This window comes from Mauremys reevesii, linkage group 19, assembly GCF_016161935.1.
Source record: "Mauremys reevesii isolate NIE-2019 linkage group 19, ASM1616193v1, whole genome shotgun sequence".
NCBI classification, from domain to species: Eukaryota; Metazoa; Chordata; order Testudines; family Geoemydidae; genus Mauremys; species Mauremys reevesii.
Window position 1 is genome coordinate 25,156,902 of NC_052641.1, and position 13,164 is coordinate 25,170,065.

The 13,164-nt window shown below is 43.5% G+C and overlaps 1 long non-coding RNA gene across 1 annotated transcript in view; it reads right to left on the reverse strand.

The window, feature by feature from the left end:
• Positions 1-434: 434 nt before the first annotated feature.
• LOC120386845 overlaps positions 435-13,164 on the reverse strand; it is a 28,676-nt gene continuing 15,946 nt past the window's right edge. The window contains exon 3 of the long non-coding RNA XR_005589940.1: positions 435-706. This is a non-coding gene — a long non-coding RNA (uncharacterized LOC120386845). The remainder of the gene's footprint in view (positions 707-13,164) is intronic.

Below are 13,164 nucleotides of genomic sequence, written 5' to 3' on the forward strand. Positions count from 1 at the left end.
AGCTTTGGTTACACATATTACACAGAGTTTTTCTATTTTCAGCTTTGTTTACTCTTGAGTCATCTTCTCTTTACCTTTGTCAAAGCTCACAGTGTAAGCAAGAGCTGCTGTGTGGCTTAGGTAAGATGAAATGCCTTTAGACGGTAGTTTGAATATTATAACGTTATTTTGCTAGACTTATTTGAGTCCTGCTGTTGTGGGCTGTAAGAGCAACTGTTAAAAGCAACTGTCTGTGATTTAAAGTTTAAAACTAACCCATCCCAGTGTCTCGGGGCTTTCAGAATGCTGTCTCCAGCAAGCATTGATGAGCCCACTAACAACATAGAGAGGATTTAAGAAAAAAGAAAGAAACCTCGAATTGTAAAAAATAACATATTGTTAGTTAGTTTCCAACACGTTCTATTTATTGTACACAAAGCAATGGACATGGCTCGTGCAGAACCTTATGTGAAGGACAACCTGTTGCTGTCTACGCGTTAGACATCTAGAGTGGCCTATCAGACAAGCTAAGGAAAGCAGGCAGTTCTCTGTGTGGGCGTGTAAGCCTCTCCCCCTGAAGTCTTTAATTGCAATGGGATGTAGCAGTTTGTGGAGCTGGCAGCTTTCCTGCTGGGGACTGTGGGGCCATCATGCTGCTGCCAATGGATTTTCTTCTGGATTCTGCAGCAGGAGGCCTGCGCTTTTCTGTGGCTGCCTGAGTTCTGGACTTTTCTTGAGAAAATTACATCAACGCACATGCACAAAGGAAAGAAAGAAAACAGGCCTTACTGGTTCAGTATTGAATAGCAGACTGATAAAAAAAGGTCTTACTCAACTTGCTCATATTTTATTTTTTAACTTAGTTGTGGTCCAGAATTGAAGGGGAGATGCCTGTCCAGACAATGGGGCTCAGTCTGGCTGTCCAGTAGCCACCTGATGCATTTGCTGGGGTAGCTAGTTGTGTTTGCCTAGGCATAGGCACCTGTGCGAAGCCAGCGCTTCCAAGGGTGAATGAGATGATATTGGTGGGGGAGGCTACATTACATGTGTTTGTTAAAATTCAGAACAATGGTAGCCAAATAAAAGCAGCATAATTCTACTGCTTAGTACCAAATGTGTGTATGTCTAGAAACCCAGTACTGTATCCTTTGGAAATGAGCACTTCATACATATACCTGGTTTACTCACATCCCTAAGGGACTGGCACAACCCCAAAGGGGAAATACTGAGGGGAAGGACAGGCAATGACATTTAATGGCTGTTGTGGGAGAGTTTGTGTCTCCTCCCTAGAAAACCTCTGCTGCATGCATCACACATCTGCTACTTTTCATGCCAAGTCTCTGACGTATTATATTTGCACATTCTGGCCCTAATATTGTAATAGGTGCCAATGAAAAACCATTCAGCAACTCACTGTATGTGAGAAAGAGCTGGAAATTACAGTGGGAAAATGTGTGTGCGCGTTTCGAGCAGTGAGAGCAGAGTCAGATACACATAGGGTGTGGGCAATAAAGCCAAAGATCCAACATGACTCATTAATTCCCCCTTTCAAATTCTATGTCACAGGTTGAAGAGTGAAAGATGGGTGTCACCGTGTGGCTGGCCCTTTAAGGGAGTTGAGCCCAGCCTCACCTGTGATGGATCAGCTGCCTCCCAGCTGAGACAGATCAGCTAGGACTCTGGTGCTATAAACCCAGCAAGCAGGGCTGTGGGCTGGAAGGGTTCTGGTGGAGAGTGGAGTTGTGCCTGGGAGCAGAGTGACTCCCAGGCAAAGGGTCTCTAGGAGAATTGGAAAAGAGCTTCCAGGAAGCTCCTGGGTCAGGGTGGGGGGGAAGAGCAGAGTCTGTGGCTGACCCTCAGGCAGGGGGCCTGGAGTGTGGAAAGCTGTAGGGCATAGATAGGCCCCTGGGGAAGACCCTGGATTGGGGGCAGGGGTGATTGATGTAGGATTTGTTACCAGGTTTATGCAGAAGAAATAAAGCTGAGGCCCTGAGCCAAAAGGCCTTGCTCCGAGCCTGGGTGTGGCGGCAGGGCTTCCTGGGCTGAGGGAGCAGGCCTGGGGCTGACAACAGAGCAGTGGGAAAATTAACTTGTGTGTGTGGAGCTTAGTTAAGGTCAATGAACACACAGACAGCTGCTCCCTGGAACAACCAAGGACATTCCAAGAGGTACCCAAGACCCTGCTCAGGCACCCAAGCAGTGTCCCTGCTAACTAGTGCCTTGCACGCGAGGTGCTGTGCGCTCCTTGGGAGCTGCCAGTTAGAGCATTTTGTTTCAAAAGTATAATCGGAGTCAGTATGGCACAGGCCACACGCTCCCTTTGTTGCTGAACTGGACAAATTAAATTGTATCAGTTTGGGGTGGAGGAGGGGCTAAATACACCCATGTTAGTTTCATTTTCACCTTAAAATGTGACACCTTTGGTGCAGGTGGCTTCACTAAGTAGGTCACAATGTCGGTGTCTCAGAGCAGAGCCCTAGGTGCTTTTTCATGGCCCGAGGTTGCGGGAACACTATGCTTGGCTTGCGTACTAGATACACTGAAGCTGAGGGTGCTAGGCTGTCACTGTCTGCACACAAGGTGCCTGAGATGGCCATAATGTCTGTAGGTTAGAACTGGTTTATCATGCCCACAAAACACCCTCAGACACTCAACCAACAAGCCAAATGCCCAAAGCCAAAAAGTACATGGTAGAAAAACTTCACAGCATCTGGCCAGCCCCTGCTGGATCTTTCTGTGGTCCCCAGATCACTGGTAGGACACATGCAAAACTTTGTTTCAAGTACAGTATGAAGAGTCCGTTTAGGGATGGGGATGGGGATTGCAGGTTAGTTTCCCTCACGAGGGGAGACAGGTATTAGAATGAAATCTGCCTCCTCTTGCCAGGGCTTCTCATGAGAGACAACTGTGGTGCTTGGCAAAAATAGCTCTGCAGCCTGTCTGCATTTCCCAGCAGGGTGCAGATTCATGACATCCCTGGTTTCCTTGGCGTGCAAACTTGTACCTAATTTCTTCTAAAAAGGGCCCGAAGGAAGTAAGCAGATGTTACTATTAAAAGCATTGAGTATCAGCAGCTCCTGAGATAGTCAGTTCCTTAATTAGCTGATCAGACTGTGGAAAGCAAGGTGTTTCCCAACTTCTTTTCATTTCAGTAATGAAAATAAGACCTCCAAGGTTAAAAGACGTCTTTTAAACTGCACCAAGTTTATAGGTTGCAAAATGTTCTTTAATCAGCATTTCCTTAGAAGGCCTAAGCACACAGTCACGGGAGTAGGTGGGATATGAGGTGGTACTGCTGGGAAACATTAGCAGCTCTAATTCTGAAGCATTTGCTGCCATTTCTAGCGGCTGAATACTTGGTTTCTCTTCACAATAAACTCATTCAAAATGGTCTCTTTAAGCCTTAAACCCATATATATCACGATGATTCGCATTAGCTCTGCTCCCAGGAATCTAAACACTTTCCAACATTATTTTAACATTGTGAAAATGAACCCTATTTTCCCCCCCGCCCTCCCAGTTTTTCATTCTCCATTTGACATACTTTCATCCTCAGGTGTTTTCCAAGTCTGGCAGGAGCCAAAATATGCAAAAGTGGGCATCATAAAGGGGCCTTGAAAGTTAGAAAGTGTCCCTGGGTCGCTTCTCTGTCTTTGCTCCAGCCTCATTGGCAAGCCTGATGTCGGGACCCATCCATGCCTAGAGATTGGCTGGCAACCTGCTCCTACTATAAAGAGCGGGGAGGGGAAGGAACAGCAGCCATTCTTCAAATTCCACAACATCTGAGAGTGGGCGTGGAATTTGGTTAGTTCTTTCAGTTGAAGGGATATTTAGAAACTGGAAGGCACTGTCAGTTCGATTAGAGTAAATGGAGGACAGGTAAGATTTTGAGCAGAGGTAGCAGCGCTACAGGACAGTGGGGCATTTCTTTAGGTGCTTTACAGTTAATATTAAAAGAGTTTTTTAGATCCAAGACCCAACCAGTGTAAGCTGAGAAAAACTTTCCTGGTAAAGTTTGGTTCTTTATGCTCAAAATGTGACCAGACAAAGTTTAAGGGGAATATTCAAGGGGAATGGGGTGTGCGCAGAGGGCAAGTTTTACTACCCAGCTCTCCCTGCCCGCTCACTTACACAACTTTCAAATAGGAAAAGCCAAAGCCGCCTCCAGCTGAACTAAGCTTGGCACAGGCTGGGGAGGGGAGAGGCACCCGTTCGAAAGCTCCCCCCCCCCCCCGAGGAATGTAGGGCAGCAGCCTAAGCAAAGCCCATGAGAAGGATTTAGCTGTGGATTCAGCAGTCCAGCATCTCTGCAACACTTCCCTCTTGCCATGCATCACCTGGGTGTATAATCATGGGTGGATGTATTTGAGCATGGCTATAGTTATAACAGCTGACAAGTAGTAACTGCTAGAAATATGTCTGTGTGTGCACCAGTGAGGAGGGGGCATGTTGTGATAAATTGACCCTAAGCTGAATTGTTTGTTTCTGATTTTAAAGAGTAAAATGTTTGGGTCTTGGGGCAGTGGTGCAACTGCTGTTTGTGTGTCACCATAACTTGGGGGTGGGGGATGGGGTGTTAGTTTTGTAATTTTTTAAGGCGGCAATTTATTTACTTCACTGCTGCTTTCTCGAGGGCTTTCTGACATGCCCTTCATTTTAATCCTAATCTGTGTCATTGACTAAATGTACCTAGTGACTCACCAAACAGAGCCCAAAATATTTGTCAGAGTTCTAAGAAGTGTCATTGTTTTTCTCGGTTTCCTCAGCCTCTGCCCCTTCTGGCTTCAGCCAGGTCTGGAAGCAGAAAAAGTGAAATGCAGCTAGTGAGGCTCTCATGAAATCTCACTGCATGGAAAGCAAGGCATACTGCAAAACCCCTGTGGCAGTCTGACCGTAAGAGCTACTGATCTACCCACCCATGGCTTTCCTAACATGCTTACCCCTGTGGTACCTTAGGTCCAGCCTGGTTTATCTGAGTCAGGATACTTTACTTCAGGCAAACCTCTAGATTGCTTGAGGTTCTCCATCACTAGTGAAGTACTGTGCTGCTGAAGGCTGGTGGGTATAGGTCTCCCAGGGATCTTTCATGGTGCTAGGAGAGCCATTGTCAGCTCAATGGCAGCTTATCAGAAGAAAAACGGAAAAGGATCAAAAATAGAGGTTGAACAGAGATTCCCTTTCTCTCTGAGTGTGTCTGATGTTCAGTGCTCATAGCAGTACGGCTCCTGGCACCACATGCATTGCCACAAATATCACTGAAGCTTTGGGGTTGCTTTGTTAAATCATTTGGCACTGAGCACTAACACACAGCTTTCCCTGAGATAGCATGGCTCCTTGGGATCTGGATAGCCAATGCTCCATCTGGAACCCAACCTGATGAGCTACAGGTCAGCCCTACCTTCACATTTTCCTTCCTTTTACAAGTTTAAATCAGACATTGGCCATTCCTGGGGCTGAGATGTGTGAGGGGAGGAGAGGATTTCGTTTTCTTTCTTTTCTTTGTAAGTTGCCTGAGAAAACAGTCCTGGGATGCGTGAAAGCATTTGGGGCTTCTCGTGTCAGTAGAGATCAGGACAGGGATGATTCTATTCTATTCTGTAGAGATTCTTACACCTACAGTCTTGCAAATCTGCTTTATCTCCACGCCCCATGTTTGCAGATTAGATGTGGATACAAATTTTGTATCCACGCAGGGCACTACTTATACTGGGCTTGTCACTGTAGTATCTGAGCATTCTGTAGTCATGCATTAAGTGATGGCACCGGCACGTGTATCATGTTTGGTCTCTCATCAGCTCCCTGGGGGGGTGGGGGGAGAGTGTGTGTGCAGTAGAGAGTTTTGCTTAGTCTCACTTAGTTGTCCCCTGTTAATTTCAGAAGAGTTAGGCCTGATTTTCACCTGGGTAAATGAGCTCCAACTGTGGCCCTTTATGCAATAATAATACTGACCAGCTGCACCTCACAGAGGTGTTGTGATGTGTGAGCAGTTTCTGTTAGCAAATCACTTTGAGATCTTTAAGCGAAAGATGCTGTTGTTCTGCAAATGTGCCATTAAAAGGTAGAAAATTTAAAAACCGGAAATGCCGTGTTTTTTCCACCACTTACTGCTTCCACATATTCAGGAAACTCCATGTCCTGTCATTGCAGACATTCTCTCTATGCTAGACTGGGGAATGGACCTGGAAATGCCTTGGGCCTCCTCATTCTCTCAGTTGTGCATGTGCAGCCCCCTCAGACATCCCTGGAAGTTACACACACATACACCTGACAGGCTAATTGGGCAGCTTGTGGGAACTGATGATGCTCAGCATTAGAGAGGAACCTGGCAGTGTCACAACTAAGGCCTGGTCTACACTAAGGGGGGGGGGGGTCGAACTAAGGTACGTGACTTCAGCTACGCGAATAGCGTAGCTGAAGTCGAAGTACCTTAGTTCGGGCTACTCACCCGTCCAGACGCCGCGGGAACGAAGTCCGCGGCTCCCCTGTCGACTCCGCCACCGCCACTCGCTCCGGTGGAGTTCCAGAGTCGACGGGAGCGCGTCCGGAGTTCGAACTATCGCGTCTATATTAGACGCGATAGTTCGAACTCCGAGAAGTCAAACGCCGCCTGTCGACCCAGCAGGTAAGTGTAGACCTACCCTAAGGATTCAAGCAAATTCATTCTCTCGAAAAATGGTGTGTGTGTCGGGGAGGGGGGGGGGGGGCGATAAGTAGCTAAATATTTTAGTTTAATTTTTAAAAGAATATAAAAACATCTTTATCTCTAAATATCCTTGGCACAAAAAAGAAAACATTCACTCTTATCAGATTCTATCATTTAGCATTTTCTTACATAGTTATATAACGTTCAGGAAAAAACAGTTTTCTGGACATTGAATAAATGAAACGTGCACATAATTTTGTGGTGGGAGGGAAAGGGAGCATGCATGCAAATATGGGAACTATCAAAATATTATTCATACAATGAATGCATTATACAAAATGAAATTATTATTTTTAATCTGGTGCTGCCAGACAGCTAAGAGGCGGAAGGCACCTTTGTGCCAGACCCTTGGCTAGAGCAGAGACGTGTGTAGTGCACGTTGGGGTGGAAAGGTGGCATGTAGCTCCCCTGTGCCCTCTCCCAGTCCTGCATATGTTGTGTACAGGGCCAGCCCCCAGCCAGTTTAGCGCAGTCCTCGGCTGATCTAACTGAGACCAGCGGCTAACAGCCCCAAGGGGCTTGGTGCACATCGGAGCATCCTCCAGCCATGCCCGCTATGCTGGCACCAGGGTGGGGGACACCATAGGAGCCCGTGTATGGTTCTTTGCCACTGGAGGATCCCCATTGCACTGAAGTGATCATCTCAGAACTGTATACGCCCGCTGAAGGCCAGAATCTGCTAATATGGCACAAAGCACCCATAGCTGTATCGCAGCATCTATCTCCAGAACAACACTCATCTGAAGCTCACAGACAAGGAAACCAAGATACTTTACACATTCCCACTTGTCTCTCAGGTTCCAAAGCTCAGAATATACTGAAAACACATGGCAAAATATGGCTGTACATCCCACAGGACTGTTCTGAGCTATACAAGGGGTATACTGTGACTAGCCTTCTCTAATGCAAACACAGACTTGGAAAGACTTCCTAATACAAAACATTAAAATACGCCTGATTTGGGAAGCTGTGGGTTGGCCTCCTCAGTCCCAAAAGATAAGCCTGTTTGTAACCCAAGTCTGAATGACGTCCCTTTGCAGACAAAAACAGAACCAATTTCCCATATGATGACGCTTTCTCTCTTTTAGTAGAGTATCGATAAACTGCAGCACAATCAGTATAATTTCATACTGGCATGCGCCTTAGAACTGTGACTTGCTGCAAAACTCAAGCTATGGATTCATTAAGAAGACACCACCCAGAATAAATCCAGAAGGATTAAAGTGGCAATTCTGAACTATTCTGTTAAAACGTACCATGCCACATATTGCATTTGGCTGTGTGCATGCTGGTTAGGTCACGGAAACCTTATAGTGCATGAAAGCATTTCATCTAACTGAAAACAACACTAGATAGAGGCATGTTTTTATATTCAAGGATCTATTCTGGAAAGTGGAATTTTGTGATTTAAAAAAAATTCAGGAGTCCATATATAGTTTTTGTCATAACACCAAAAGGGAGCTAGTGCAGTCTTTGTCAAATTAGAAACAGGCTTGAGTATTAGTCTTTACGCTGATGGTACTCAGGTATTAATCCATTAAAGTAATCAAAAGAGCTTAAATAAGAATCTGAAGGCTGCAATATATATGTCACTGAACAAGCTGTAAAACTTCCTGAAAAGGTGATTTCAAAGCCATATTGCCCAAGGTTGGCAAATTGCATATTTAATTATTTTGTCAGTCCCTCTTTCTACTCTAATCTTTTGGTAAAATACCTTTAGACATATGAAATCAGTTAAGATAATTAGGCTATGATGGAATTAGGTGTTACTTGATTTTTAAGAAAGATACTATCCTCTGCCTTGGTATAAAATGTGTACAGAGCCCAAAAGCTAGCCTGTATTGTAATGTTTTCTTTTCTATAAAGATCAAAGGTCTTTAGCCCCTTTCAAGATGTCTGCAGAATTTGTTTCCTAATTATACCACATTTACTTACTTGTGTGCTGGGACATCACAGTTAACTCTTTGATTGTAAAGATGATATTGGACCTTCATCCAGATGACGGCTGGCTAGCAAAACCCTTGCATCTCTAAATTGTTTTTTAGATTACCCTGGCAACTCTAATTCTACTATTTTGACACAGTGTTTGCTTTATTTTTAATACCCAAATCCTCTCCAGAAACAATTTGTTTTTCCTCAGTACGAGTTTATACTTTCATTACTCCCTTTTACAAGTTTACATACTCTTCATGAACAAGAGTGAACTAGTCAGGCTTTGATTTGCCTGGGAGCTGGAATTGTTCTGACCCAATTGTTATGCTCTTTCCATGAGGTGGTGCCTGAGTTTCTATAAAAGATTTGGAATTAGAATTTTTTGGCTCACTTCACTGACTTTATTTTTCCTCAGCAAGAGAGATATAAAAGCGTGACAGGCCACCCCAGCAATGTGAAAGCAGGCTGGACGGTTTGCAGTTTCAGTTGTGAAGTTACAAAAATCAATTTGATTAGAATAGCATGAAATCTATAAAATAAAAAGCTAAAACATTCATAGGAAAAGTCTAATATGAAACATTTTTAAACAATGTGTTTTATTTAGTTTTTATCCATTTCCTTTCTCATATTCTTTTGAACTTTTTTGAATCTTCTCATATGTTTCCTAATTACATTTGCCTTCATGATTCCCGTCTCAATATTTTTTCCCTTCTACTAAAAGTCTTTTAACATGAAACATAAAAACACCATGCCCGGCCTTTTTGAGAGAATATTTGGAAAAACAGTCAATATAATTCAGAAATCACAAGTGCCCACAAAACAGTGGAAAATGAAGCTAATGCGTAGATACAATAAGTGAGTTTATTTAAGATTTTCTCCTTTCTGGCAGCTCCAGAAACCTGAAAGAGACTGTTAGTATCTTCCCTTTATTTGAAGATTATAATTCCTACTATTTAACCTTTTTAAAATGCTACTGACTTAAACTGACAGGAAATACAAATTACTCTGTTTGGACGTGATCCTCCAGGCCCTAGAATTATTAACTGGTGTTAGCAGGCATTCGGCACATAGAGGACTGGCAGGATTGGTCCCTCTATGAAAAACAAAAATGGAATTAATGTTTCTTTCCCCCCCTCCCTTTTCCCCTGGAGGGTGAGTACGCTTTGGCATAACAAACATTTCTCTTGGTAGCAGATACAATGTGCTCCAGGGTGAATATTTTTCAGAAATCTTGAGAAAAATTACCTGCTGGCAAGGCTGAGGCAGACCCTTCTTGCATCTAGTGAAGCAGCACTCCTAGGAGTCTGCGCCGTAAGATGTGACAGAAAACTGCGAATAATGGCAGCCCATTATTACTATTGGCCTAGATTTCCAAAAGTGACTGGTGATTTTGGGGTCTACCCTGAAACCCCTACGAGGGGCCTGATTCTCAGGCGCTGGCACTCCGCACTTTCTGAGAGTCAGGCCCTTCTAAGGGGTCTGAAGTTGAACACTGAAAATCACCAGTCGTTTATATCTTGGCTTTTATTTAGACCACCTGACTCTCTTGCTAGGGTAAAATTCAGCTCTGGTGGCATCTCCATGCAGGAATGGAGATCTCGGGGACTGGGCTTTGTCCATCTGGGCTCCCGAAGCACTGACCGACTGTGCATTTGTACGTGCAGCCATTCCTTCCCCCACCACTAACACGTACTATGCTGCACCAGGGGCCGGAGAGAAATTTCGTCTGCCTGTGGCACCTTGTCATTACCAAGGCCGTAAGCTCTTTGGTGCAGGAACTGTCTCTTTACTTCAGGTCTGTACAGTGTCTGGTGCAAAGGGGCCCTGGCTGGGATCTGGAGAAATGGCTGTTTTACACATTAATAATCCTGTGGCTATTTATCTGTTTTCCAAGAAAAATGCAACCTGCTACTGCTTACTGACAAGTTTAAAATAATCCCCACCTCTTCTAGTAGCCAGTCCTAACGGTGGAGTCAAGATTTCACAGTACTTTTCACCAACAAGATCTCATCCAATTTAGAGACAAACTAAAAACTGAATGGATTTTACAGAAATATCTGGGAAAGGCAAGAATATCTCCTGTCACTGTTAATATTCTCCAGCTTCCCTCTGAGAGGGGGCCAGGGTGGACAAAAATCAAGGATTTTTTTAATTAAAAACATTAGATTTTATAGTTTAAATTGTTTTTCTATTTAAATGATGTTATCCTTTTAAAACAATAAAACTATTTAATATTAAGTTTGAAAGAATGACAACTAATATAAGGCCTAAACTTACAATCTATTAAAGTAATTTAAATTATTTTTTAAAAACAATATCCAAGCAGTACATGTTTGCTGCCCAAGTTTGAAAGAAAGACCACTGAACTGCTGGAAATCCTTGAGTAGGCATCTGGAACCAGAGTTTGTTCAAGAATTAACCCAGCTTTTGACAACAGTAGCTCAGAGATAATATTTTCATTTCAGTTTATTCAAGTAGTTTAGTTCAATGACTAGTTCATTCAGAGTTGAGAAACTGATAGGAATTTGAAAAAGCAGGAAAGCATGTTTTCCTCTTCTAATCTCTGAGTAAAAATGAGGTGTGAGGATGAGATCTATTACTTCTAAAATTTTGAAGGCTACAGTGACCAGAAAGTATCAGAGGGGTAGCCGTGACCAGAAACAATCACAATAATTCTCTAACTATATTTACATAGTTTACATTTACTTCCTTTGTTAATAAGCTGGTTAATTTTAAATGCAAAATATATTTTGATAAACTTTCTTTTGTCCTTTATTATATCCAGCACATTTGAGGAAGTTTTATTTAACCAATAAACAATTTTAGAATGCTGGTTTTTTGCTTTTTAATTAAATTTCAATTTCTATCTAAATGTAGCTTGACACAAATTAATCAGCATCTAGTAAATAAGAAAAGCATTATTCACCATTTTCTAACATACTACAAATGTAAAAATTAAGAATCTGAATAAATTTAAGTTATGGTACATAACTGCTTAAATAAATGTGCACTGGTATCACATATCCTCCCGGTTACCAAAGAGTAGTACCAAATGTAGTGGAAAGGCTGTATCTAGTTGCTAAATAACCTGTTTTAATGGTTACCAAGCAATGAGAATCTACCTTTCTTTAGGAAAATAACTAAAAAGTACAAATGCAAAAGAAGATTAAAATCCATCATTTAAATCAAGGTTTCCTGTTGCTGATTTAAATCACGATTAAAATTGGTGTTTTAAATCACCTTCAATCCACCCTGGAGGGATTCAGTGCATTGCTACACATGTTGCTGCTTCCCTTGGTCTGGCTGAATCAGACATTCCTAACTGACTGCAAACTCTGTCTTCATGAGGACGTGGTACACAGTGACTGTGGTGATCATTCACTTTTCCGTCACATCTTTCATCCCACAGAACATCAGAGTCTTTTGCCCTGACGTGATGTTTTCGCTCTACAATTTGTAGTGGCTTCTGACATTGACTCACATGCAAATAAATAAATCCATGGGATTTCTAATGTCCTCCTCACGCAACAGACTGATTCTGAGGTTTCACCTGAAAGACCTCCACATGGCAACCGACATGGAGCTCTGGGTAAGAACCAGGGCTGAGCTGACTCTACTGATATTGTAACCATTGATTCCATGGAGTTATCACATTACTGATGCTTAGAGCATCACATGACTGCAGCAGTAGTGTCATTCCCCGCTGCTCAGAGGGGCAGATGATTGCGCTTTGATAGCCTATAAGAATGTTGTGGTGTTGTCTATCCTGTGATGCCGTGTAGCTAACTTGCCATGCAATGCTGTCCAGCCTTCAGCTCCAGTTTTTTCATTGTTGTTGTTTGCTTTTTGGTAGGGGCCAGGTGTTAAAGTTAGAGGGAGCAAGGAGAAGTGCATCTCGCCTGTCTCTACTCAGAGCACAGGGAGATTTCCCCAGCCCCCCGGCAGGAAGAAGCAGCTCCCCTCCCTTGTTGGCTGGTGCAGTGAGAGTTCCCCTTCCTGTTTCAATCTACTTTGGCCCCGGTAAAAGCCCAAGATTCATGTCCTGATTGGCCTGTGAGCGCTGCCCTGGAGCTGTATCCATCGGGCATGGAGTGCTCCCTGAGAAGCGAGGACGTTTGCTATTTGTAATAATTTCTTTAGTCCAAGGGCCTCAGTCTAGCCTCATGCTATGTTCTCTTCCTTCTACTTCTCTGGTTTGAATGGTCCATGAAGACACAACTTCTAATTCCTTCCCACCCACTATCATCATTTTGTCTTTCCCCAGACCACTTCCACCTCCTCTTCGCCCCAAGCCTTTTATCAGCAGTGCTCAACTGCTGTCAAGGAGTTCCACAGCCCCCCAAAAATAATTATGGTGTGAGTGTCTGCAATTGGATTGCCATGGCTGCGTCCTGGGGTCACATCAATATGTGATGACATCACATAGTGGCATAATAATATCACCATATTCAGTGCATTAGCTGTCATAAAGCAGTGAGAGGAGCACGCTCTCTCTCTCTCTTTTTGGTTATTTTGGGTTCTGCCGCTCCACATGTATCCATCCTGACTGC